The following is a 24664-nucleotide window of genomic DNA, read 5'->3' as shown; positions in this document are numbered from 1 at the left end:
GTAGTATATATGTAGTATGCATGTAGCATGTAGTATGTATGTAGCATGCATGTAGTATGTATGTAGTATGTATGTAGCATGTAGTATGTATGTAGCATGCATGTAGTATGTAGTATGTATGTAGCATGCATGTAGTATGTATGTGGTATGTATGTAGCATGTAGTATGTATGTGGCATGCATGTAGCATGTAGTATGTATGTAGCATGCATGTAGTATGTATGTAGCATGTAGTATGTATGTAGCATGCATGTAGTATGTATGTAGTATGTATGTAGCATGTAGTATGTATGTAGCATGCATGTAGTATATATGTAGTATGTATGTAGCATGTAGTATGCATGTTACATGCATGTGGTATATATGTAGTATGCATGTTGCATGTATGTAGTATGTATGTTGCATGTAGTATGTATGTAGCATGCATGTAGTATGTATGTAGCATGCATGTAGTATATATGTGGTATGTATGTAGCATGCATGTAGTATTTTTTTTTTTTTAACATTTAACACATTAGCCGGATGATGGGACTACTACTGTCCCATCATTGGCTAATGTGTCAATCACTGTCATGGTAGCAGGCATCGCCCGATGGGACTTGTAGTCCCATCGGACGATGCCTGCACAGACCCCCGGACATCAGCACAGCCCCCTGGCAGGCTGGCACAGCCCCCCGGCAGGCCGGTACAGACCCCCACAGGGTGCACAGCCCCCCGGCAGGCCGGCACAGCCCCCCGGCAGGCCGGTACAGACCCCCACAGGGTGCACAGCCCCCCGGCAGGCCGGCACAGCCCCCCGGCAGGCCGGTACAGACCCCCACAGGGTGCACAGCCCCCCGGCAGGCCGGTACAGACCCCGGGCAGTCCACACAGCTCCCCGGCAGGCCGGCACAGCCCCCCGGCAGGCCGGCAGAGACCCCCGGAAGGCCCGAAATGACGGCGCATCATGATGCGCACACACCGCGCATCATTGTGACATCATTTCGGCTGTCAATCAACTTTGAACTTCCGATTCCGATGCCCGATATTGAAAAAATATCGGATGTCGGTATCGGAATACGGATACAGCAAGTATCGGCCGATACCCGATACTTGCGGTATCGGAATGCTCAACTCTAGGCTTGATACACACACACACATACATACATACATACATGCCCTCTGTTTTATATATATAGATATACACAGTCTTATGAGGACTGAGGAAGCTTTCTCATCTCTGATGTACATCTAAAATCTCTGTGTCAGAATAGCTGCACCAAGTAAACGAAGTGTTATATTGTAGGATCCAGAGTCTTTTTCCCTACATCATGCAGCTCTCAGATGGTAGCAAAAACTTACAGATTCTTCTTAAACACAGATTTCTTTGCATGAACATATTGTTGGTTGAACTGTAGCTTGCTACACTTTTCTACATTTAACCATCAAGTTGTTTAAAAAAGTAGGAGTTAGAAAATTTATAGGGTGGAAAGCTCATAATCGAAGAAAGAAAAAGTCAGGCAGGTTGGGAGGAACAGAATTGAAAGTATTGAGAAAAGTGAAAGTTGACAGTAGAAAAAGGAAAAAATAGTCTGAGATAAAAGAGCCAGCATTGAGCCAACATCAGAAGAAAGCCAGCTCGAAAACCGGTAGGAGAGACATGCAGTAATGTATTCGAGTAGGAATAGTCAAAAGGAAAGTATATCAAATGCGCTGGAGATAGATGAAAGCTACTATACCTTAGAGAAGGAGACAAATAATTTATAACTTTTGAGTTGTTCGGTTCTTGAGTTACATATTTTGGCAACATAAATATAATGAACATAAAGCCTGTTTTAACAAATTGTTAGAAATTCAGATCAACAATGATAAAGCAGCAATTTTTCTTTCACCTATTCAGTGCAGCAAAGGCTAACATTAAATACTAATGTAAAAGCTTTTATGTATGCCTTGAGTATATCCGTTTTAGTTGATCTTGCACATTTGCAACTTTCAGCAGAATTGTCAACATTTAGGCATTTTATTAAAATGAATTGTTTTATTTTGGACTTGCAAAAGCTATATTCACCTTCAAAGTGCTTTTTTTCTATGATGATCATCATGTATAAATTCTACTAACACTCTGTCTCGAAATATTTCTTTTTTAACCCCCTTCCGATGTTGGGCGTTATAGTATGCCCACGTCAGAATCCTTCTCTTTGAGGTGAGCTCCAGCACTGAGCCCACATCTTTCCTGGTACAAGTCAGCTGTTTTGAACCCGTGGCTGTTAAACCTATTACATGCCGCTGCCAATCTCTGACAGCGGCATTTAACTCAAGTTTACCGTAAGCGCATCTGAAATCCCGCTTACCAGTGACCCTGTCACGTGATTGCAGGTCACCAATGGGTTGGCATGACAACCAGAGGTCTCCAGCAAACCTCTATGGTTGTTATAGCTGGATTGCTATGAGCGCCGCCCGGTGGTGAGCGCTCATAGCAGGTCAGCATTTCTGATACACACAGGTGACCTGATCATTGCCTTTGCGTACCAGAGGCAATAGAAGTAGTGCAGCTCCTAGTCTCCCATGGAGACTATTGAAGCATGCAAAAAGTTAAAAAAATACTTTTTAAAAATATTAAAAAAATAAAAAAATATAAAAGTTCAAATCACTCTCATTTCACCCCATTCAAGCCAAACTAACAAAAAAATTCAAATATATACATATTTGGTATCGCCAAGTTCAGAATAGTCTGATCTATCAATATAAAAAAAGAATTAACCTGATCGACAAATGGTGTAACGAGAAAAAATTCAAATCTTCAGAATTATGTTTTTTTTTTGTTTCCGTTATATTGAACTAAAATTAAATAAAGGGCGATTAAAAGAGCGTTTGTAGTGATGAGTGAGCATGCTCGCCACCACTCGGTGCTCGCCCGAGCATCTCACTGTTCGAGATGCTTTGCACTCGCCAAATATTTCCGGGGTTACTCGGCGGGAGCTCGGGTCCCCGCCCTGCATGTTTGGCTCTTTTTAGAGAGCCAATGAACATGCAGGGAATGTGTTCCAATGCAGACAAAATGATTCGCACCACTGCAGCACTTATGCTCGGCTATTTTTAAATATCCAATCCACTTTATGGCTGCCCAAATAGGACTCCTGGGTGCCCACTCATGATAAAGCAAAACCAATGTCCATGCAGCAAGTAAGAGAGGAGTGGCACTCGCCGTCCTTAAAATTCATTTTATTTTGGCAATTTTGAAACATCCAGGTCAGAAGAGTAGTCAGTGGAGCAAAGATCTGGATGATGATCGTTTCACGCATTAGCGCTTTAACAGGTCCTGTAGTGCTGTCAGGCGGGCTGTCCAGTGCCTTCCAAATGCATCTTGTGTGCACAGAGGCCACAGATACAGAGCCATCTGGGCCCAACTGCACCCTCAAAAATTGCACCCTCTATTTTTCAGGGTGCAGTTGGGTACAGATGGCTTTGTAACTGTGGCCTCTGTTCACACAGGATGCATTTGGGAGGCACTGGACAAGCCCGCCTGATCTAAAAGTATGGGTGTTGTTAATAGGCTGTAAGCCAGATGCTCTGCTGTGTGAATAATGCCTAATACAGACTTTTTCGTGTGCATTACTATACCACAAAATCACCCCCTCCATGGGTTGGTAGGTTGAGAGTGATTGCTATGTTGGCATTACTGCACTGGTGTTGCTGCCATTATTACATGGGTCCACTGCACCATGTGCATTTGTACTGAGCCCTAGGCAGGTAAGCATCTCTGCCTTTTTTCAGTGAGGGAGAAGAGTAGGAGGAGAGCATGGTTAGTTGTCGTCTTGGTGATGACACGGAAGCCTTGCCTGTTAGCAGTCTGGCACACATTTTTAGGCCTACTAAAATGGGGCCATACCAGAAGGCTCTTGTTACGGAATTATTAAAAAAATTCCCATCTGAAAACACTGGCGGCAGAGGTCACATTCATTGGACAACCAAGGAGTACAGGTTAGAGAGACACAACTCCAATCCACCAGAGGCAGGGGAACACTGTCAAAGTTCATGGAGAGTTTTCTCTGATCCTTCCATCGCAAAGGCCTTGAGGCACGGGGTACTCTCACAAGGAGTGCAAAGTTTAAGAAGATGCTGAGAGAGTACCTTGCTGACCGTACCAACATCCTCCGTGATTCCTCTGTGCCTTATAATTATTGGGTATCCAAGCTGGGCACGTGGCATTAACTGGCTCTGCCTTGGAGGTCCTGGCCTCCCCTGCAGCTAGCGTTTTGTCAGAGTGGGTTTTTAGTGTTACTGGTGGAATTATTACTGATAAGCACATCCGTCTGACAACAAAAAATGCTGACAGGCTGACTCTTATAAAAATGAACAAGAGCTAGATTGGGCCAGACTTTTCAACACCACCGAATGATAGCAGCGTAACATAAACTCAAATCCAGTGTCTTTTTTTGAGAAGTCTATTCGCATGTACCTCTTCACACCCACACATGGGTATACACTTCCTGATTTTGGCTATTTGCTGTTGTCCTCCTCCTTCTCCTCATCCTCCACCACCATATCACAAGGGTGACAGTGGTCCATGATGCAACACCCAAATAGTTTTTAAAAAGGGTGTTTATGATGCCTGTTAAAAAAATTATTATACAGTATGTTCATGTATACCCCCAGGCATAAATATTTGCCAGCCCATACACTCAGTACATGGGCATCACAAGAATAGGAGACCCACTCCTTTCTAATGGGAACATTTTTTATGAAGCCCACCTCTACGTCTTGGAGTGCCTCCAAATTTTTGGCAGCCCTTGCATTCACTGCATAGGCAAATAATATGGGAGACCCACTTCCTAATAATGGGAACATTGTTTTCAGGAGGCCCTCCTGTAAGTCTATTCAAAGGGGTATTGGGGTGCGTCCAAATTTTGGGCAGCCCTGCCACTCACTGCTTACGCAATAACAGTTTAGGAGACCCACTGCTTAATAATGGGAACAACAAAGCATAGCCAGCTGATGGTTCTCTAAGAATGTTGAGGGCTGACTGTTGGCCCTTTAAAAATATTAAAGGCCTCCTGATGGCCCTATAAAATAGACTTTGTGACTTTCAAAGTCCCTTCTACATAAATGAAACATGATGTGCCTGATGATATGTCACACACCACATGGCCAGATAAGGTTGTAAAATGTTCAAATGACATTTCCCAGTGAATGCATTTGTCTTGGTTGAAAGCAATGCTAAAATTCAAAAACGCTCTGTTTGAACATAGCCCAAGGTGTGGAGGAGCATTTTTGCTTTTGGTTATTTATTTTGCCTTAAATACAAGTCATTACCCTGGAAAGGATGTTCCTTAACATATTTCCTAGGAAAATCCATTTTCGTTTCGTTTTTGTATGTTTTTTGGTGAGCCTGTAAAAATGGTGTAAAACTCTGAGAACATTGTTCACAGCTGTGACCTGGAAGTCAGAAATTCTTCCAGGGGTATTCCCCATTATGTTCCCTTGTCATTTGAGCACTGTTCCCATCGATTTCTGACATTTTTAGACCCTAAAAGGACCCCCCGGGAATGTGACATAAATGCCCGGTTTTCACATAGACTTACATTGGGCTTGTTGCTTGGGTCGAGCACTCAAGCATTCCTATTTGCTCGACCCGAGCAATGAGCTTCTGAGCATTTTAGCGCTTGCCCATCACTAGTTATGACCAACCATTTCACAAAGTTTGCTGTAGTGACTCCAACCCAGAAAGCTGAATCAGCTGCACAGGCCATCTGCGAGATTTCATCCGAGTGTACGGATTCACTCAGATCAAGGCACGTGCTTTCAAGGTCAAGTGATGGAAGACTTACACCATTTAAACTGGATTGAGAAGTCGAGAACTACTCCTTACCACCCTCAGGGGAACAGGGCATGTGAACAATTCAATCAAATGCTGTTTCAGAAGCATTGCACGTTAGAAGGAGATAGGAACATATAATGCCCTGAGTTTGTGGCTGAGTTGGTGTGGGTGTACAACAATCGAGTACACAGTATGACCAGATTTACTCCATATACATTGTTGTTTGGGAGAAAGGGGTGAGAGATCACTGAGCTGGAGCTGGATCCAGAAAAGAACTACCTATGGACGGGGGTGTCTTCTTGGGTCCGAGAACAACGACATCACCTGCAGACCCTCCACTGGCTGATGCAGATGAAGTTTCAAGAACTCAAGCAACCTGAAGCGGCACATACTTGAGGGACAGCTCTGAGATCAGAGGACTGGGTATTGATCTGGAACAAGAAAGCTGGAAAGCCACTGGAAGCAGACACCCTATCGAGTGACACGAGAAGTCGATTCTGACGGGCCGGTGTATGAAGTCCAACCTGATCAGGTAGAAGGAGCGCCTACCCGGTAGTTCACAGTCGCATGTTGCAGCCCTGCCTGTTCGAAGGGCTTGAAGATGGAGAAGAATTGGTGGAAACTATCAAGGTGCCCACTTTGACGGTTCTCGACTTCAACGAAGAGGAGATGCCGGCTTTGCCCCCAGACTTCAACGGTTCACTGCCTACCGCCCCTAGGGAAGTGAGCACTGAGGTACCAATGCTTGAGGTGATAGGAGAGGCAGACTAATAGGATCAAAGTAGCTCTTCAGCTCCCATCAGTCAACCTGGATTACACTGATCCCAGTGAACAACAGGCGGAGTGCACCCAACCCGTTATGAACAAGATCAGTTCATCTGGCAATGAATGATTCAAGGAGTTAATGAATGTGAACGTCTGGTGAAAGAGCTCTTGCCCGTGGAATGGCGAGGAAATGGAGAATGGGGGTGTAAGGAAGAAGACCGTACTCTGTGTGCTGACAGAGCACCGGGTTCGGAACTGCTGGGGCCGTGCCTCTTGTTGCAGGGGGAAAGAAAATTGTGGACGGAGGGGACCGTTGACCTGCAGAGAGGGAGTGTGGTGATTCAGGGGAACATAAAGGGGTTTGAGCGGGATAAAAGAGTTGCTTCCCACCGGAGAGCAGCACGAGTGAGGACCGTTGCTGGACTGTGGGGAGAGATGGGCTGCAGAGTAGAGTTCCCATACTAGTGCGTCGAGAACTCTCAAGTACTGGCGGGCATGCAAAGAAACGCACGTTGAGTGGAGCTTTGCGGAGGACTACACTCTTGCACATCAGCTGAATGGACTAGGGTCTCAGCGGGCAAAACCAGTGATAACCCGCTGCCAAAAGAAGTAGGACTGTTTGTTTGGTGGGGAAGCCGGAAGACTCTGCGCCGGTCTCAGCCGGCAGCCAGATAGCCATTGCACTCTGAGAGAGAAGTGGACAACCGAGTCACAATAAGTGAAGCTAATTGATAGACTGTTCATCTGAATAATTGTTACCCTGTTAACCCTCAACCCCTTATCTGTATTTCACTAGTTTTCTCCCTGCAAGGAGCTTATTCCTGTATTGATAAAGTGAATACTTGTTTAACCCTTGCTCTGCACTTCTGTGTCACTGCATCCGTGTACATGTGTTACAATTGTTTGACACTCTTAATATATATGTTGCAGAATTGTGACATGATCTGTATGATGCAACATTGCTACCAGCAGCGACCTGGGAGTCAGAGATGCGCCCTCAGGCATCTTCCCCATGCTGTTTCTTTTCCATTTGAGCATTTTTTTCATCCATTTCAGTGATTTTAATGCCCCTTAAACCACCTGGGAGGGTCTGCCAGAAAAATGCTTGCTTTTCCTATTGACTTTCATTATACTTGTTACGGAGTCGAGCACCAGAGCAATCCGAAGTAATCGAGTACTTATTTTTTGTTCTTCTTTAATCTTGACATTTTCTGCTAATTAGATTTTGGTGCTCTGGCCTGAACTGTAAACCGTGTCTTCTCCTCCCTGTCTGTGATTCCCAGCTCCTCTGCCTCCCTCCTCTGTGTGTAGAGGAGATGTAAACAGAGGCGGCACATCACTGAAAAAAAACAGTGATCTATTATTCAGTGCTGGGGACAGACAGGGCAAGGTGCAGACGGCCATAAATTGTCTCAACAGAGAGAAACGGGTTGATTATGCAAATGACATTTTGATTAAACTCTGAATAGAGTTTGATAAGAGTATGAGCATAGTGCAATCCAATTTTCTAGCATGAGGAAAACATGAAGAAAAAAAATCTACATCTTCTCCACTGTGTCAGTCCAATAGAAATCAAATTGCACTCAGATGTCATCGAAGTGCAGTCCAATGTTTTCTACGGTCTCCATAACTTGCATTGCAGGATGCGATCTAAATATCAGGTCAAACTCGAGCATGCAGTGGGCAGATTGTCTAAGGCAAAGGTTGGACATGTGCTTGGCCCCATAACATAACATTGGTGTTAGGTTCCTGCCTCTGCACAGTAGGAATCCCAAGCCTTGCCTTCTGCGGTCTCCCATTCAACCCCAGCCACAGTGGAGACTGCTCATCAGAGACGTCAATCCCGGCATCTTGCTCAAGCTAGTGCCGTTGGGTGGGTTGGTTGCTGCTCCCTTCCCTGGTTCAGCTATAGAAGCCTGCACTAATCAGCAGCGAGCAGCTCAGGAGTCTAAGTCCCTTTTGCAGCCCACTGAGCATGCCCGTGGGACGACCTCTCATTGGAGGTCGGAGATCACGTGCTCAGGTCCTCATGCAGCTCAGATTGGACCATCAGGAAGGTCCCGGAAGGATGCTGCTATAAAACGGTCGCATGGCCGCTCGGCCATGCGCTAGTATAGACTCATTATGCTATTGGTATGTGTGATGATGGATGCATGAATCTGGTGAATGAGACACATTATATTACCTCCTCCTTTGATACGCATGTGTTAGTGTTTATGAGTCAGCACCAACGGGTGGCTATGTTTCCGCCACTGTGCTCCTAGCATTTTTACACATTAGTGTCATCCTGTATAAGGCACTACCATACCGCGGCAAGTCAGCACCTGCCAGTGCAGCGCCATGCGCAAGTTGTGTGCTGTTTAGCCCAACCTTGGGTGATTAGTGGCGCATGCCAATGAGGAGCCTTGCACACTTGCGCGTCTCTTACTCACTGCAATTGCGGCACTGAGCGCTGCTAGTCTAGAGGGACCCTTTCCCTTGACTCTGGGGCAGGGTCTTGTGACCGTATAGCAGCGCTCCCCCAGCCGATTCCTATGAGGTTAGCAGGCTCTGGCTTTACTTGCAGCGGTACTTTGAAGTAACAGAGTTCACGCCTATACGCACCAGGTCAGTGATTACCAGCCGGTGTTCAGATAGAACTCCGCCATAACCTAGCAGCAGTATACCATCTCTGCACGGTGGACCCCGGGTTGCGATCACACTCTCTTATATTTTATCTTTAGTGCGATCCGCAACCCTAACACATTGCTTGAGTGCGGACCACACTCGGACAGCAAATACTCTTATCTACACCTGCCCTGTGTCTGGTTTTCAAGTGCAGTTGAAACCAGCCTAAATACACAGGAAACCTTTGTCCTCTTTTTATTTAATGGATTCTATTACCGTTAAACTTACAGTACATCGACCGGGACAGCATGCCACTTCTTATATACTAATTTGCCTTAATAATAAATATTACTTTGTATATTTGTAAAACGTGGAATGAATCTTATTGTTCCAAGTATAAAGTAAAATATACAGTATATCTTTGTAACATCGTAATATTGTCCAGTTCTCCCCTTCCTATACTGATAGTTCTGCTTCACGTCACGTGTCTTATCTACTTCATTATTTCTGTGCCCTTTTGTGCATAAATATGCGACTTCAGATGTTGTATTAGTCAATGCCTGATGAAGCGACCTGAGTAGTCTCAAAAGCTGCTATTTGTCACCATCTTTTCAGTTAGGCATTAAAAGGTATCAACCACTGAGGACTCTCAAATTTTAAGATTTAGGTATAAGGTAAACATTTTAAGCTAACTCTAGCAACTTGAAATATGAATTTACCTTAATTTAGCTTAAACAAACCATTGGATAGGTACTAATTCCAGAATAATATGCTATTAAAGTTTGTAGAGGATATTTATGGTATTTCACAAAGTTATCCAATTATGCACTCTTTGTTCCTTTTAGCAAAGTCTTCTCTCTTAATGCAATTCCCTCTTGTGAGGTGTGCGTGTGTAACATAGCTAGCGACAGACATTCTGGACAGAACCTCCAAGCCTTTGGGACGTATGATGAACATAAAAATAAGCTAGTAAACCGCTTGCATGGAAAGAAACAGAAAAGAAAAAAATGAAAAATGTAGAAATAATGACAATCAGAATTTTGATAAGTTGTAAAGTAATTTTATGCATTTTTTCATTCTGTAGTATATATATATATACTTATACATTCAGATAAATAATTCTCCATCTCTATGACTATTAGGTTGTTTAATGCAGAAATTAGATTTTTTTTCACCTCTAATCTAACCCCCTGATGACATCCACAGTACATTAGCAGAGCCTGCTTCATATACTGTGGGTATTTGCTTTGTTTTACAGATGGCACATACATGTAGCTGCTGTGATCAGCGCTAGCTCCAGTACACAGCAGTAAATCTCTTTATATGCCAATTTCAAAAGTTAAGGCGTCATTTGAAAGGATTGGATTGAGGGAGGGTTGTCCTCCTGTTACTCATATTTCCCAGTTTGATACAATTACTGGGTACTGATGCAGTTATTATTACAGCATGGGACTAGTGATGAGCGAGTCTACTCGTTGCTCGGGTTTTCCGAGCATGCTTGGGTGTCCTCCGAGTATTTTTACAAAAAGGGTGGGGGAACAAGAGGTGCAATAGTGCCCTATCACTAGTGACACTACGATGTGAGTGGTGTAATGCAGTTCCACTCACCTATTCCGGTTGTGTGACCCACAACTGGCTTGAAGACATAACACAGTATCAGCTGCTGCAGGACCTCCACCGACCACTCCAAAGTGGAAAAACTGCCAGAGAATATGGGAAGCAAGATGTGCCACAGTCCGCGCTGCTGAATCCACAAAATCACCTGGGATGCAAGATGTAGTAACAAAGTACTGCTTTATTCCTTCCTACGCGTTTCGGCGCCCTTCCTGGCACCTTCCTCAGGGATATCCCTGAGGAAGGTGCCAGGAAGGGCGCCGAAACGCGTAGGAAGGAATAAAGCAGTACTTTGTTACTACATCTTGCATCCCAGGTGATTTTGTGGATTCAGCAGCGCGGACTGTGGCACATCTTGCTTCCCATATTCTCCGAGTATTTTGGCGTGCTTGGAGATTTAGTTTTTGTTGAAGCAGCTGCATGACTTGTGGCTGCTGGACAACCTGAATACATGTGGGGATTCCCTAACAAACAGGCATTCCTCAAGTGTATTCAGCCTGCCCAGGAGCCTCAAATCAAGCAGCTGCTTCGACAAAAACTAAATCCCCGAGCACGCCAAAATACTCGGAGGACACCCGAGCATGCTCAGGAAAACCAGAGCAACAAGTATACTCGCTCATTACTAATGGGGACCTAATAAAGATCTTAATGTTTGTGATCCATTCACACCTATGGTGCTTACCCTAAAAAAAATCTATAAAATCTAAAAAGAATAACAGCATAAATGGTATTGTTGAGTGCTTAATTCATCCAAACTAATGAAATATCTTAAGAAATATTCTATACAGTTAAAGGGAACCTGTCACCCCCCCAGGGCGTTTTTAAGTAAAAGAGCCACCTTCAGCAGCAGTAAGGCTGCATTCTGTGAAGGTGGCTCTTCTGTTTCTGACCCCTAGTAATGCTGAAATATCGACTTTTATAAATAGGTCCTCATACCTGTAATATGTCCCATAGGTATGGTGTGTGTCCCTGTATCAGCCGCCTCCCATCGGTCTATCATGCCTGTGTCTTTTGCCTGGGCGCCGCCCACCATCCGTCCATCATGATGCCCCTGTGTGCCACCACCTGCTCCTGTTTTGAATGCCAGCTCCTACGCTGTGACAAGAGTTCTCGGGCATGCGCAGTGCGCGCTGCCCGAGAACCGACATCAGGCTAATGCGCCTGCGTGTTGCTGAGGCCAAACATCCCGCCCCGCAGTGTGTTATGATGTATTTAATGTATAAAGATCAGCAAGTGGAACAACATAAATTTTAAAAATGCAAGATTCTTTTAAAAGTAAAGGCAGTAGAATCTCTGAAAAAGACTTTTTTTGAGGCTGTATCATACAATGAGTATCATTATTAACGAATTGCACAAATTGTTTTGCATGGTTTTTAATTAAAAACATTTAAACTAATCATATTTAAATCTGATCACATGACAGCAATTTTTAAAAGGATTATTCCATAAATATAATCTTTAGAATACTGCACACTATTACTTTAACCATCTTAGATCAAAAAAACAAACAAACCTAGTTTTCACCTATGTCTCTTTAGTCACTCCACGGCCGCTTTGGTCTCTTCTTTAGCTCATGCTTTGTCTCACACTTTTTGAATGTTTAACCTCAATTTCCGCTACTTAACATGATTGAGAGCTTCTCAGTGTCCCTGCTCCTTGCTGCTCCCGAAATATCACGCTCTTCAATACAAGTTGAAACTGTTGGTCATGCCGGGTTGGTGGGAGATTGAAAGCACTTTGTCTCGTGAGTTCAAATATTCTGGATGATATGGTAAAATATTCTATTTAACATTAAGAGTCATTATCATATGGATTTCAAAGTAAGACAACCTTCTCATCAGATCTGAGGTGCATTTAGTAATGTATGCAGCTTGTACTATGAAATATGGTGCTAGACCTGCCTTAAAACAAGAGTACAATTGTGAAGTGAAATTATAGCCATAAAATCCATCAGATGACGTGGAATATGGTCTGGAGTAGAATTTTTAAAGGGAATGTCCTACAAAAAAAAGAATATTTTAGTTAATAGATCATGGAATCAAAATAATTTCCACAATTGTGTGTGTGAAGCAAATTCCATGTGCTGAAGTAATATTATTAATGGGCCCCTGCTATGTATAGTGCAATGGCTGTGTCTGACTATGCAGCAAACATACCACAACTCCTGGCCAGGGGATGAAGCAAAAGTGTATACAGACAGGACAGCACAGGATTCCAGCTGATTCATTCTATGAGGCAAAATATGTTTTAAAACAGGAAGGGAAATGTTTTACCTCACAGAAACCAACCCATCGAATTGTGAAACTTATAATTATTCCAATATCTGTTGGTTAAAATGTACTTTTATATGAGGATAACCCCTTTAAATATACCTTGAGCAGTCTCATTGTTCATTTTGGAAGATTTTTTAAATGGAAGACTCTGCTAGGTAAACACAGTAGATTGTGTGGTGCAACGCTCACCGCTTGTTTTGGGGGACACTCGCTTGGCACGGGATTAACGTAGACAGACACGATTTTGCTCACATAAACAGTCTATGAGGTTTATTTTATACAGCATAAACCACATGGTAGGCCCTGTTGCATGCCACAGACCTACCACCGTCCATAATATTTCAACATATGGCTTTAACTTGCTGTCCCTAAACACGCTGGACCACTCTGTCCAGTGACCGTGGGCGACCGCACGCCAAACAGTTCATTAACGTTCATAGAACATACCAAGCACCAACAGTTTATGGAGGTACCTTAGAGGAGCTCCTGCTCCAGATGCCGACTCCTTGTCAGTTCTCTCTCTCCCAGGGAAGCTGCCTTGCTGGGATCACCGTCCTTGTGACCAGGGCACTCCTGACAGTCCAGAACCTCAGAAGGTCAGTAGCTCCCCCAACACAGGGCTGTCACAGACTCTGCTCACCCTTGGCCTCATTTGGTGCTATTCAGGACGTCCGTCCCCCCTGGGACTGTCCAACACACACAGGCCTCATCGGGTGCTATTCAAGGATCCCATCCTATGGCAAGGACCTCCCAACACACCAACCTCACCTGGTGTTATTCAGGGATCCAATTCTACGGCCAGGATCTCCCAAAACACAGGCCTCCAGGTACAAGGCCTCACCTTGTGCTCTTCAGGAAGTTAGCAACTTCCAACACATAGGCCTTCCAGGACCTTGCACTCTAACCACTCTGGTCACATTATTTATCCCAAACAACCCCCACATGTGGGCGGCGTATGTGTGGCTAACTGATCCCACCCAGCTCTCTAACTAGCCCTATAAGCCCCCCTTATACGTAAATAAACTCATGGACTACAAGTCCCAGTACAGCAACATCATTCTTGGGCTTACAGCACAGAGGACCTCTGCGACACATACCGTTCATTTACAATCATGGCGGTCACTGTTTCAACATCACAATCAAGGAAACGCCCACATGCATATCCTGAGGAGCACATACCGCACCCCCTAGCTGTAACATGGGCCACTGCATCACAATTGGTATTGCAGTATATAAAACAAATCATTGTATCCTCTGAAAAATACAGCACTGGAACCACCATCAGTGCATGAATATAGCCATCATCGGTACATGAATAAAGTACCATGAAAAAAATATTGCATGAATTCATAACCACAATCATCAAAAAAACATGAATCATCACCAGTACTATTGCCAGTACTATTGCCAGTACACCTAACAGTAGAAAAATAAGACACCAGACCCATCATCAGTACATGAATAAAGTTCCAGAAACACCATCAGTACATGAATACAGCAACAGAATCATCATCAGCACTTGAAAATGGCACCTGAACCATCATCAATTCATGAATAAATTTCCAGCATGAACATCACTTCATGAATACAGCACCAAGCTTAGTTTGGTGATGAATTAAAATGTCAGGTAAAAAAGTATTTAGTCAGTCAGCAATAGTGCAAGTTCCACCACTTAAAAAGATGAGAGGCGTCTGTAATTTACATCATAGGTAGACCTCAACTATGGGAGACAAACTGAGAAAAAAAAATCCAGAAAATCACATTGTCTGTTTTTTTTTCATTTTATTTGCATATTATGGTGGAAAATAAGTATTTGGTCAGAAACAAAATTTCATCTCAATACTTTGTGATATATCCTTTGTTGGCAATGACAGAGGTCAAACGTTTTCTGTAAGTCTTCACAAGGTTGCCACACACTGTTGTTGGTATGTTGGCCCATTCCTCCATGCAGATCTCCTCTAGAGCAGTGATGTTTTTGGCTTTTCGCTTGGCAACACGGACTTTCAACTCCCTCCAAAGGTTTTCTATAGGGTTGAGATCTGGAGACTGGCTAGGCCACTCCAGGACCTTGAAATGCTTCTTACGAAGCCACTCCTTCGTTGCCCTGGCGGTGTGCTTTGGATCATTGTCATGTTGAAAGACCCAGCCACGTTTCATATTCAATGCCCTTGCTGATGGAAGGAGGTTTGCACTCAAAATCTCACGATACATGGCCCCATTCATTCTTTCATGTACCCGGATCAGTCGTCCTGGCCCCTTTGCAGAGAAACAGCCCCAAAGCATGATGTTTCCACCACCATGCTTTACAGTAGGTATGGTGTTTGATGGATGCAACTCAGTATTCTTTTTCCTCCAAACACGACAAGTTGTGTTTCTACCAAACAGTTCCAGTTTGGTTTCATCAGACCATAGGACATTCTCCCAAAACTCCTCTGGATCATCCAAATGCTCTCTAGCAAACTTCAGACGGGCCCGGACATGTACAGGCTTAAGCAGTGGGACACGTCTGGCACTGCAGGATCTGAGTCCATGGTGGCGTAGTGTGTTACTTATGGTAGGCCTTGTTACATTGGTCCCAGCTCTCTGCAGTTCATTCACTAGGTCCCCCCGCGTGGTTCTGGGATTTTTGCTCACCGTTCTTGTGATCATTCTGACCCCACGGGGTGGGATTTTGCGTGGAGCACCAGATCGAGGGAGATTATCAGTGGTCTTGTATGTCTTCCATTTTCTAATTATTGCTCCCACAGTTGATTTCTTCACTCCAAGCTGGTTGGCTATTGCAGATTCAGTCTTCCCAGCCTGGTGCAGGGCTACAATTTTGTTTCTAGTGTCCTTTGACAGCTCTTTGGTCTTCACCATAGTGGAGTTTGGAGTCAGACTGTTTGAGGGTGTGCACAGGTGTCTTTTTATACTGATAACAAGTTTAAACAGGTGCCATTACTACAGGTAATGAGTGGAGGAAAGAGGAGACTCTTAAAGAAGAAGTTACAGGTCTGTGAGAGCCAGAAATCTTGATTGCTTGTTTCTGACCAAATACTTATTTTCCACCATAATATGCAAATAAAATAAAAAAAAAACAGACAATGTGATTTTCTGGATTTTTTTTTCTCAGTTTGTCTCCCATAGTTGAGGTCTACCTATGATGTAAATTACAGACGCCTCTCATCTTTTTAAGTGGTGGAACTTGCACTATTGCTGACTGACTAAATACTTTTTTGCCCCACTGTATACAGTATGACATGGTATGGCCCTTTTATACAGCATTATTCTCCATAGCCCCTATATACATTATCATCCCAAATAGCCCCTTATATACAGTATAGTTCAACATAGCCCCTATATAAAATGTGAAGAGACCACATATCCCCTAGTTTTGGCTTTTACCCTAAGTCACATGACAAGGCTTGTTAAAGGGTCGACATTGACTCTTAGGATTGCTACTTCCCGTAAGTGTCACAAGAGTTCTATTCCTCTTGCTCTTTGAAGAGACAATTTGCGCATACCTCTATACACAGCATGAGATCATAACAGTTCCCCTATATAAAATATGATGGCCCATAGATCACAATATACAGTATGATGTCCTCTATAGCTGTCTGACCATACTGAATGCGCTAGGGCATGCAAATTATCGAGATCCACTGCTGGCAGCTTTTTTTGCAATTGTGGATGATGTCCCAGATTTGCTCAAAGAAAGACAAGTTCAGAAATGCTGCATGCCATGGTACAAAATTTCGACCATGCAGACTGCTCAGAGTAACATGTTCAGCATGCAGCATGGTAATGCAATTTTGAAAAGGGCTTCTGGAAAATTTTGGAATAATAGCCAAACCACTTGTCCAATGATTGATTCATTCTGCATTACAAGTGAAATTGGAAGTCACATATCAATCATAATGTGTAAAAAAGTGTCTACACACTGGATCAAAAAGCATTTGCTCGACATTGGTTTCCAATCAAAATGTCCATCTACAGGTGTTCCGTTGACCTCATGCCACCTCTCTCAAAGACTGTCACGGTGCAGAGCGAGACAGCTATAGGACATCATTGGCTGGCAATTATAAAGGGAGCTACCAGCAGTGGATCTTGATCATTTACATGCCCAAGTGCATTTATAATGGCTGAACATCCCTAAGGCCGGTTTCACACGTCAGTGGCTCCAGTACGTGTTGTGACAGTTTTCTCCGGTACCAGAATTATCTGGCCTAAGACAATATTTTTTAACCTTATTGATTGTATGCTAAGTGCATGCATTTCAGCATGTGGTGCTGAATGAATGAAGATGTTTTGAAATACTTGTTTTCAGTTTTTCATCATTTGGATAACATTAACATGTCCATCGATCATCTAATTTCCATAGTTCTACAAATTTTCCTTCTTAGTGTTGCATTTTTCAAATGTATAAACAGTTACAGTAAAATATATATTTTTTTTTCATAGAAGCAAGCAAAGCTCATAATCTTGATGCCAATTCTCTGACCATTATGGTGAGGCAGGCTGCCAGGACACTGAAAGCAGATCTATAAAAGTGGTGACCAAAGACACCAGGACACGAGGTACATAACAGCTTGACTAGTCCAAGCTAAAACTGTCAATTAGCAGTTCAGTTCTAGTTATTAATTTGCCAAGAAGTGATATGGAGTGGAAACTGCAGGGACTTAAGAGATTAATGTATCTCAAATAAGTGATTGTGATTGAAAGACCTAATAGATTTGGTAGATAAGCTTACCAGCAAGATTCAATATTTTCAGCGGAATTTTTTTCTATACTTAACTGTAACTAGAGCAATTTCTCCAGCAGTGATAATTATCAGAGCACAAGCAAAGAATGAAGAAATAAGTCCATAATAAATGCTTTAAAAAAAAGCAACACTATTATGCACAAATATGATTTAGCTTTACTATATTTTAGAATTTAGGTTTGTTTTTTGTTCTGTAAAACTTCACATGCCTATAACTTTAAGATTTCCAAATCAATTGTACATTTACTACTGTATCGGACAGATGCGGTATGATAGATATATCATGATAACAATATTCCTGATGAACTCAGAAATGTTAGAGGTTTTCTGAAGATAAATAATTCATTTTATAATAGCTATTATGATAAGCTTTATGTAGTCCGCAAGGAAAATTCACACACTACCCATCCCTATGAGCATAGAGATTAGAGAGATCACAATGACTACACATCATCTGACACAAGTCTAACAGGAGGAGGTAGGAGAAAATTATCATGTGCTTGGGTATTGAAATAGGATCGAGACCTGATTTATAAACATTGAAATATGTACGAAGATTTCACATGAGAAGGCAATCTGTTAAGGCACAACAATATTTTGGCAACCTCTATAAATGTCAGTGAATGATTTTATATATTTTATATATATATACAGTGGGGAGGTTAAGTATTTGATATACTGCCTACCTTGCAAGTTTTTCCACCAACAAATAATCAAGAGGTCTGTAATTTTAATCGCAGGTACACTTCAACTGTGAGAGACACTTAAACAGAATACCAGAAAATCACATTGTATGATTTTTAGATAAATAATTTGCATTTAATTACATGGAATAAGTGTTTGATACAATAAAAAACAGAACTTATTATTTGATACGGAAACCTTTGTTTGCAATTACAGAGGTCAGACATTTCCTGTAGTTCTTGACCAAGTTTGCACACACTGCAGCAGGGGTTTTGGCCCATTCTCCCATACAGATCTTCTCCAGATCTTTCAGGTTTCAAGGCTGTCGCTGGGCAACATGGAATTTCAGCTTCCTCCAAAGATTTTCTATTGGGTTAAGTCTGACTGGCTAGGCCACCCCAGGACCTTGAAATGCTTCCTACAGAGCCACTCCTTAGTTTCCCCGGCTGTGTGTTTCAGGTCATAGTCATGTCTACAAAGATGGCGCCGCTGATACCTGCGCAGTAACAGCTATCGGATCACCAATAGCTGCTACTGCACAGGAGCAGCCGGCTCCATTTTCAAACCGATTTTTTTTATGAATTTCAGGATAGCCTCAAATAAATGAATTGCATACACAATACATATGCGATCAGACTGCAGCACAGGTACCTCTGCCGGTGGCGGCCTGCAGAAGGGGATTTTTTTTTCCAAGATATCTATTTATTTAATTGTCTTGTAATGTTTGCATTTCCCGTTCTATCCAGATGTCACCGTATCACAGAATTCCAAGCAGAGGAAGATGTTGTGAGTTCATTTTCCCCTTCGTCACTGAGGTCTGGTGAACTCCCTATTCTGGTAAAGGAAGGTAATGAGCCTGATTATCAGGCACCTGAGCCTAATGAGGATGACTGGCTGAGTGGAGTCCCGGACTGGATATAAGGCTGCTGATGCCCTTCTGCCCTGCGGGTGATTTCTCTGTGGACTTCTAGGACACCAGTCTGATTCCTGCTCCTCTAAAGCTAAGTTTTCTGCTTTGCCTGTTGCATTTGTGTTTTGTTTTTGTTTTCCTTGCTTTTCTGGATTCTGCCATTCCCTACTGGGGTGAGCTGAATCTTCTTTTGCCTGTTGCTCTGTCTTCAGAATATTCCTGAGTACTGACATAGCTTTTTTGAAGCCTAGCGTCTTCAGGGCCTTTTTCACTGTCAGTCTGTTGGCTCTTATTTTCATAGGGTTTTTCACGGATTACAGACAGCAGCCTTCCTGTCCTTTCCTATCTAGTTAGCTTGGGCCCCGTCTTTGCTCAGTCTATCTTTCTGTCTGTGTTAGTGTTCTTTCTTCTTGCTTCACCGTCATTATATGTTGGGGGCTGCCTATTGCTTTGGGGTCTGCTCTGGGGCAGTTTAGATTTCCCCTTTCTTTCTTTAGGCCTATTTAATTCTCCGGCTGTGATCGAGGGGTCTAGGGCATCGTAGGAACCCCCCACGGCTACTGTTAGTTGTTGTGGATAGGATCAGGGGTCTGCAATCCGATAGCTGCCAACCTGTCTGGTTTTCTGGACTTAACTAGCATTTCTGTTTTTGCCTCCTACAGTGACTCATTCATAACAGAATCACCCGCCATACCGCAGATCCTAGGGTACTCAATAGCAGGAAAGAATTGTGTTTAAAAAAAAAAAAAAGTGTGTGTATATTCTTTCCTCTATATCTCTGAGGCCGTAGGGGGAATTTTTTTTTCTCTCAATGGAGATAAAGCAATTGTCTGATCGTGTGGAGCAGCTCGCTGCGGAAGTGCGGGGAATTTCCGCCTACCTTGCTCGTTCGCATGCTGTTGAACCAAAGATCCCTACACCTGATGTATTTTTTGGGGATCGATCCAAATTTTTGAGTTTCAAAAATAATTGTAAATTATTTTTTGCCTTGAAGCCTAACTTGTCAGGGAGCTCCGCGCAGCAGGTTAAAATTGTCATCTCTTTGCTGCGTGGCGATCCCCAGGATTGGGCGTTTTCTTTGAAACCAGATGATCCTATTCTGACTAATGTGAACGCATTCTTTCAAGCTTTGGGGTTGTTGTATGATGAACCTAATGTTATTGATCAGGCTGAAAAGACCCTGTTGGCATTGAACCAGGGTCGAGATTCTGCCGAGTTGTACTGTCAAAAGTTCCGAAAGTGGGCGGTCCTTACTACCTGGAATGATAATGCCTTGGCTGCTCTCTTTCGGAAGGGTTTGTCAGAAGCCGTAAAAGATACTATGGTGGGATTTCCTGTTCCCTCTGGTCCGGATGATTCTATGTCATTAGCCATTCAGGTTGATCGGCGTTTACGTGAACGCAGGATTGCATGAGAGGTGTTGCCACGGGTTGAACAGACGTCTGAACCTATGCAATGTGATAGAGTTTTGTCTAAGGCGCAACGTCAGGAGTTCAGAAGGCGTAATACGCTGTGTTTTTTCTGTGGAGATGCCTCGCATATTATTTCTGTTTGTCTTAAATGAGAGAAACGCTTTGCACACACGTTTTCTGTTGGTGGTGTTCAACCTAAGTTTCTTCTGGCAATTACTCTGATCTGCTCCCTGTCCACATTTTCCGCCAAGGCTTTTGTGGATTCGGGAGCAGCGCTAAACCTAATGGACTTGGATTTTGCTAAGCGTTGTGGATTTCCGATGACACCTCTGCAGACGCCTATCCCTTTGAGGGGGATTGATGCTACTCCTTTGGCTAAAAATAAACCTCAGTTTTGGACCTAGGTGGTCATGCGGGTCGGCCCAGACCATCAAGAAAATTGCAGATTTTTGGCGTTGCATGGTCTGCATGATGCCGTTGTTCTGGGGTTTCCCTGATTGCAAATTCATAATCCAGTTTTGGATTGGAAATCTGTGTCTGTGGTGAGTTGGGGTTGTCGGTGTGCCTTTAGTTAGGCTCCAGTTTTTTCCACCTCTCCTCAGTCGCATGATGTTCCTGACTATTTGGCGGACTTTTATGATTTATTTAGTGAGAATGAGTCTGCGTCCTTGCCTCCTCATAGGAGTTATGACTGTGCAATTGAACTAAGCCCGGGGTGTAAATTTCCCAAGGGTCGGCTCTTCAATTTATCTGTACCCGAGCACGAGTCTATGCGGTCCTATATTAAGGAGGCGTTGGAGAAGGGTCATATTAGACCATCCTCTTCACCCTTAGATGCCGGTTTTTTTTTTGTGGCCAAAAAGGATGGTTCTTTAAGGCCTTGTATTGATTATCGTGCCCTCAATAAAATTACTATTAAATATCAGTATCCGTTACCCCTGATTTCGGATCTATTCTCTAGAGTTAGAGGTGCTTGCTGGTTTACCAAGCTTGACCTCAGGGGGGCGTATAATCTTATCCGCATTAAGCAGGGGGATGAATGGAAGACGGCGTTTAATACTCCGGAGGGACATTTTGAGTACCTGGTGATGCCTTTTGGGCTCACTAATGCCCCTTCTGTCTTCCAGTGCTTCATGAACGATATAGTCCGAGACTTTGTCGATAAATTTTTGATTATCTATCTGGATGATATTTTGATCTTCTCCAAGGATTGAGATTCTCATGTGGAACATATTCGGACTGTGTTCCGGATCTTGAGGGAGAATTCCCTGTATGTCAAAGGATCGAAATGCCTTTTTGGAGTACAGAGGATTTCATTTTTGGGATTTATTTTGTCTCGGTCAACTATTGAAATGGACCCGGCCAACGTACAGGCCATTTACGATTGGGTCCAGCCCACTTCTTTGAAGGCCCTCCAGAAGTTTTTGGGTTTTGCTAATTTTTATCGGAAATTTATAGCAAAATTCTCTAGTATTGCCAAGCCATTGACTGATCTGACTAAGAAGGGTGCTGATGTGTTGAATTGGTCTCCAGGGGCTGTTGCTTCCTTTCAGGAGCTGAAATGAAGATTTACCTCCGCCGGTTTTGCGGCAACCTGATGTCTCACTCCCGTTCCAGGTAGAGGTGGATGCTTCTGAGATTGGTGCAGGAGCTGTTTTGTCCCAAAAGGATCCTGTAACATCTGAAATTAATCCCTGTGCTTTCTTTTCCCGAAAGTTCTCTCCATCTGAACGTAACTATGATGTGGGGAATCGGGAACTGTTGGCCATGAAATGGGCATTTGAGGAGTGGAGACATTGGTTGGAGGGAGCTAAACATCAAGTTGTGGTCCTCACTGACCACAAGAATTTGATTTACCTAGAGTCGGCTAAACGCTTGAACCCTAGACAGGCTAGGTGGGCCTTGTTTTTTACACGTTTTGATTTTGTGGTCTCTTTTCTTCCTGGAACTAAGAATGTCAAGGCAGACACCCTCTCTAGGAGTTTCTTTGCTGATTCTCCTGTGGTGACCAAGCCTGCTACCATCTTAGGCGAAGGGGTAGTTCTTTCTGCCATCTTGCCCGATTTGAGACTTGCTCTGCAAGAGTTCCAGGAGGACAAACCTGAGCATTGTCCCAGTGGAAAGTTGTATGTTCCTGACCAGTGGAAGAAGAGAGTGATGTCTGAAGTTCATTGCTCTGCTTTGGCTGGTCATCCAGGTATTTTTGGTACTAGAGATCTGGTGAGTCGCTCTTTTTGGTGGCCCACCTTGTCTCATGATGTCAGGAATTTTGTGCAGTCCTGTGGGACTTGCTCCCGGTCTAAATCTTGTTCTCGCTCTAGTGGGTTGTTGATGCCTTTGCCGGTCCCCAGGAGGCCATGGACCCATATTTCAATGGATTTCATCTCTGATATGCCGGTCTCTCAAAGAATGACTGTTATTTGGGTGATTTGTGATAGGTTCTCTAAGATGGTTCATCTTGTACCACTCCCTAAGTTGCCATCTTCCTCTGAGTTGGTGCCCGTGTTTTTGCAACAGGTGGTTCGCTTACACGGGATTCCTGAGAACATTGTATCTGACAGAGGAGTTCAGTTTGTGTCTAGATTTTGGAGGACTTTCTGTTCCAAGCTGGGAATTCAGTTGTCCTTCTCCTCTGCTTTTCACCCTCAGACCAATGGGCAGACAGAGAGAACAAACCAGACCTTGGAGTCGTATTTGAGATGTTTTATTTCCGCTGATCAGGATGATTGGGTTTCATTTTTGCCCTTGGCCGAATTTGTTTTAAATAATAGAGCTAGTTCTGCCACTTTGATGTCACCTTTTTTTTTGTAACTTTGGGTTTCATCCTCAATTTTCTTCAGGGCAGGTGGAGCCTTCTGCCTGCCCAGGTGTTGACACTGTGGTGGAGAGAATGCACCAGATCTGGGACCAAGTGGTGGATAAGTTATCTCTCTCCCAGGAAAAGGCCCAGCGGTTTTCCAATCGACATAGGACCATAGGTCCCCAGTTTAAGGTTGGTGATATGGTGTGGCTATCATCAAAAAATATTGCTATGAAGGTGGCTTCTCCTAAGTTTAAACCTAGATTTATTGGACCTTACAAGATTTTGGAGATTATTAATCCGGTCTCTTTTCGTTTGGCTCTTCCTGTCACATTTAAAATCCATAATGTGTTCCATAAGTCCTTGTTGAAGAGGTTTGTTGAACCAGTTGTTCCTGGGGTGGCACCTCCAGACCCTGTATTGGTTGAAGGTAACATGGAATATGAGGTAGAGAAAATACTGGATTCCCGTCTGGCTAGACAGAGACTCCAGTATTTGGTTAAGTGGAAGGGTTATGGTCAGGAGGATAATTCCTGGGTCTCTGCCTCTGATATTCATGCCAAAAGATTGGTGCGTGCCTTTCATCGGGCTCACCCTGATCGCCTTGGTGGCGTGGTTGAGGGTTCGGTGACCCCTCCTCAAGGGGGAGGTACTGTTGTGAGTTCATTTTCCCCTTTGTCACTGAGGTCTGGTGAACTCCCTATTCTGGTAAAGGAAGGTAATGAGCCTGATTATCAGGCACCTGAGCCTAATGACGATGACTGGCTGAGTGGAGTCCCGGACTGGATATAAGGCTGCCGACGCCCTTCTGCCCTGCGGGTGATTTCTCTGTGGACTTCTAGGACACCAGTCTGATTCCTGCTCCTCTAAAGCTAAGTTTTCTACTTTGCCTGTTGCATTTGTGTTTTGTTTTTGTTTTCCTTGCTTTTCTGGATTCTGCCATTCCCTGCTGGGGTGAGCTGAATCTTCTTTTGCCTGTTGCTCTGTCTTCAGAATATTCCTGAGTACTGACATAGCTTTTTTGAAGCCTAGTGTCTTCAGGGCCTTTTTCACTGTCAGCCT

The sequence above is a fragment of the Dendrobates tinctorius genome, unplaced genomic scaffold, assembly GCF_039654945.1.
Source record: "Dendrobates tinctorius isolate UK_male_01 unplaced genomic scaffold, ASM3965494v1 ptg000246l, whole genome shotgun sequence".
NCBI lineage: Eukaryota > Metazoa > Chordata > Amphibia > Anura > Dendrobatidae > Dendrobates > Dendrobates tinctorius.
The sequence above is the reverse complement of the archived record's forward strand: the minus strand, read 5'-3'. Positions refer to the sequence as shown.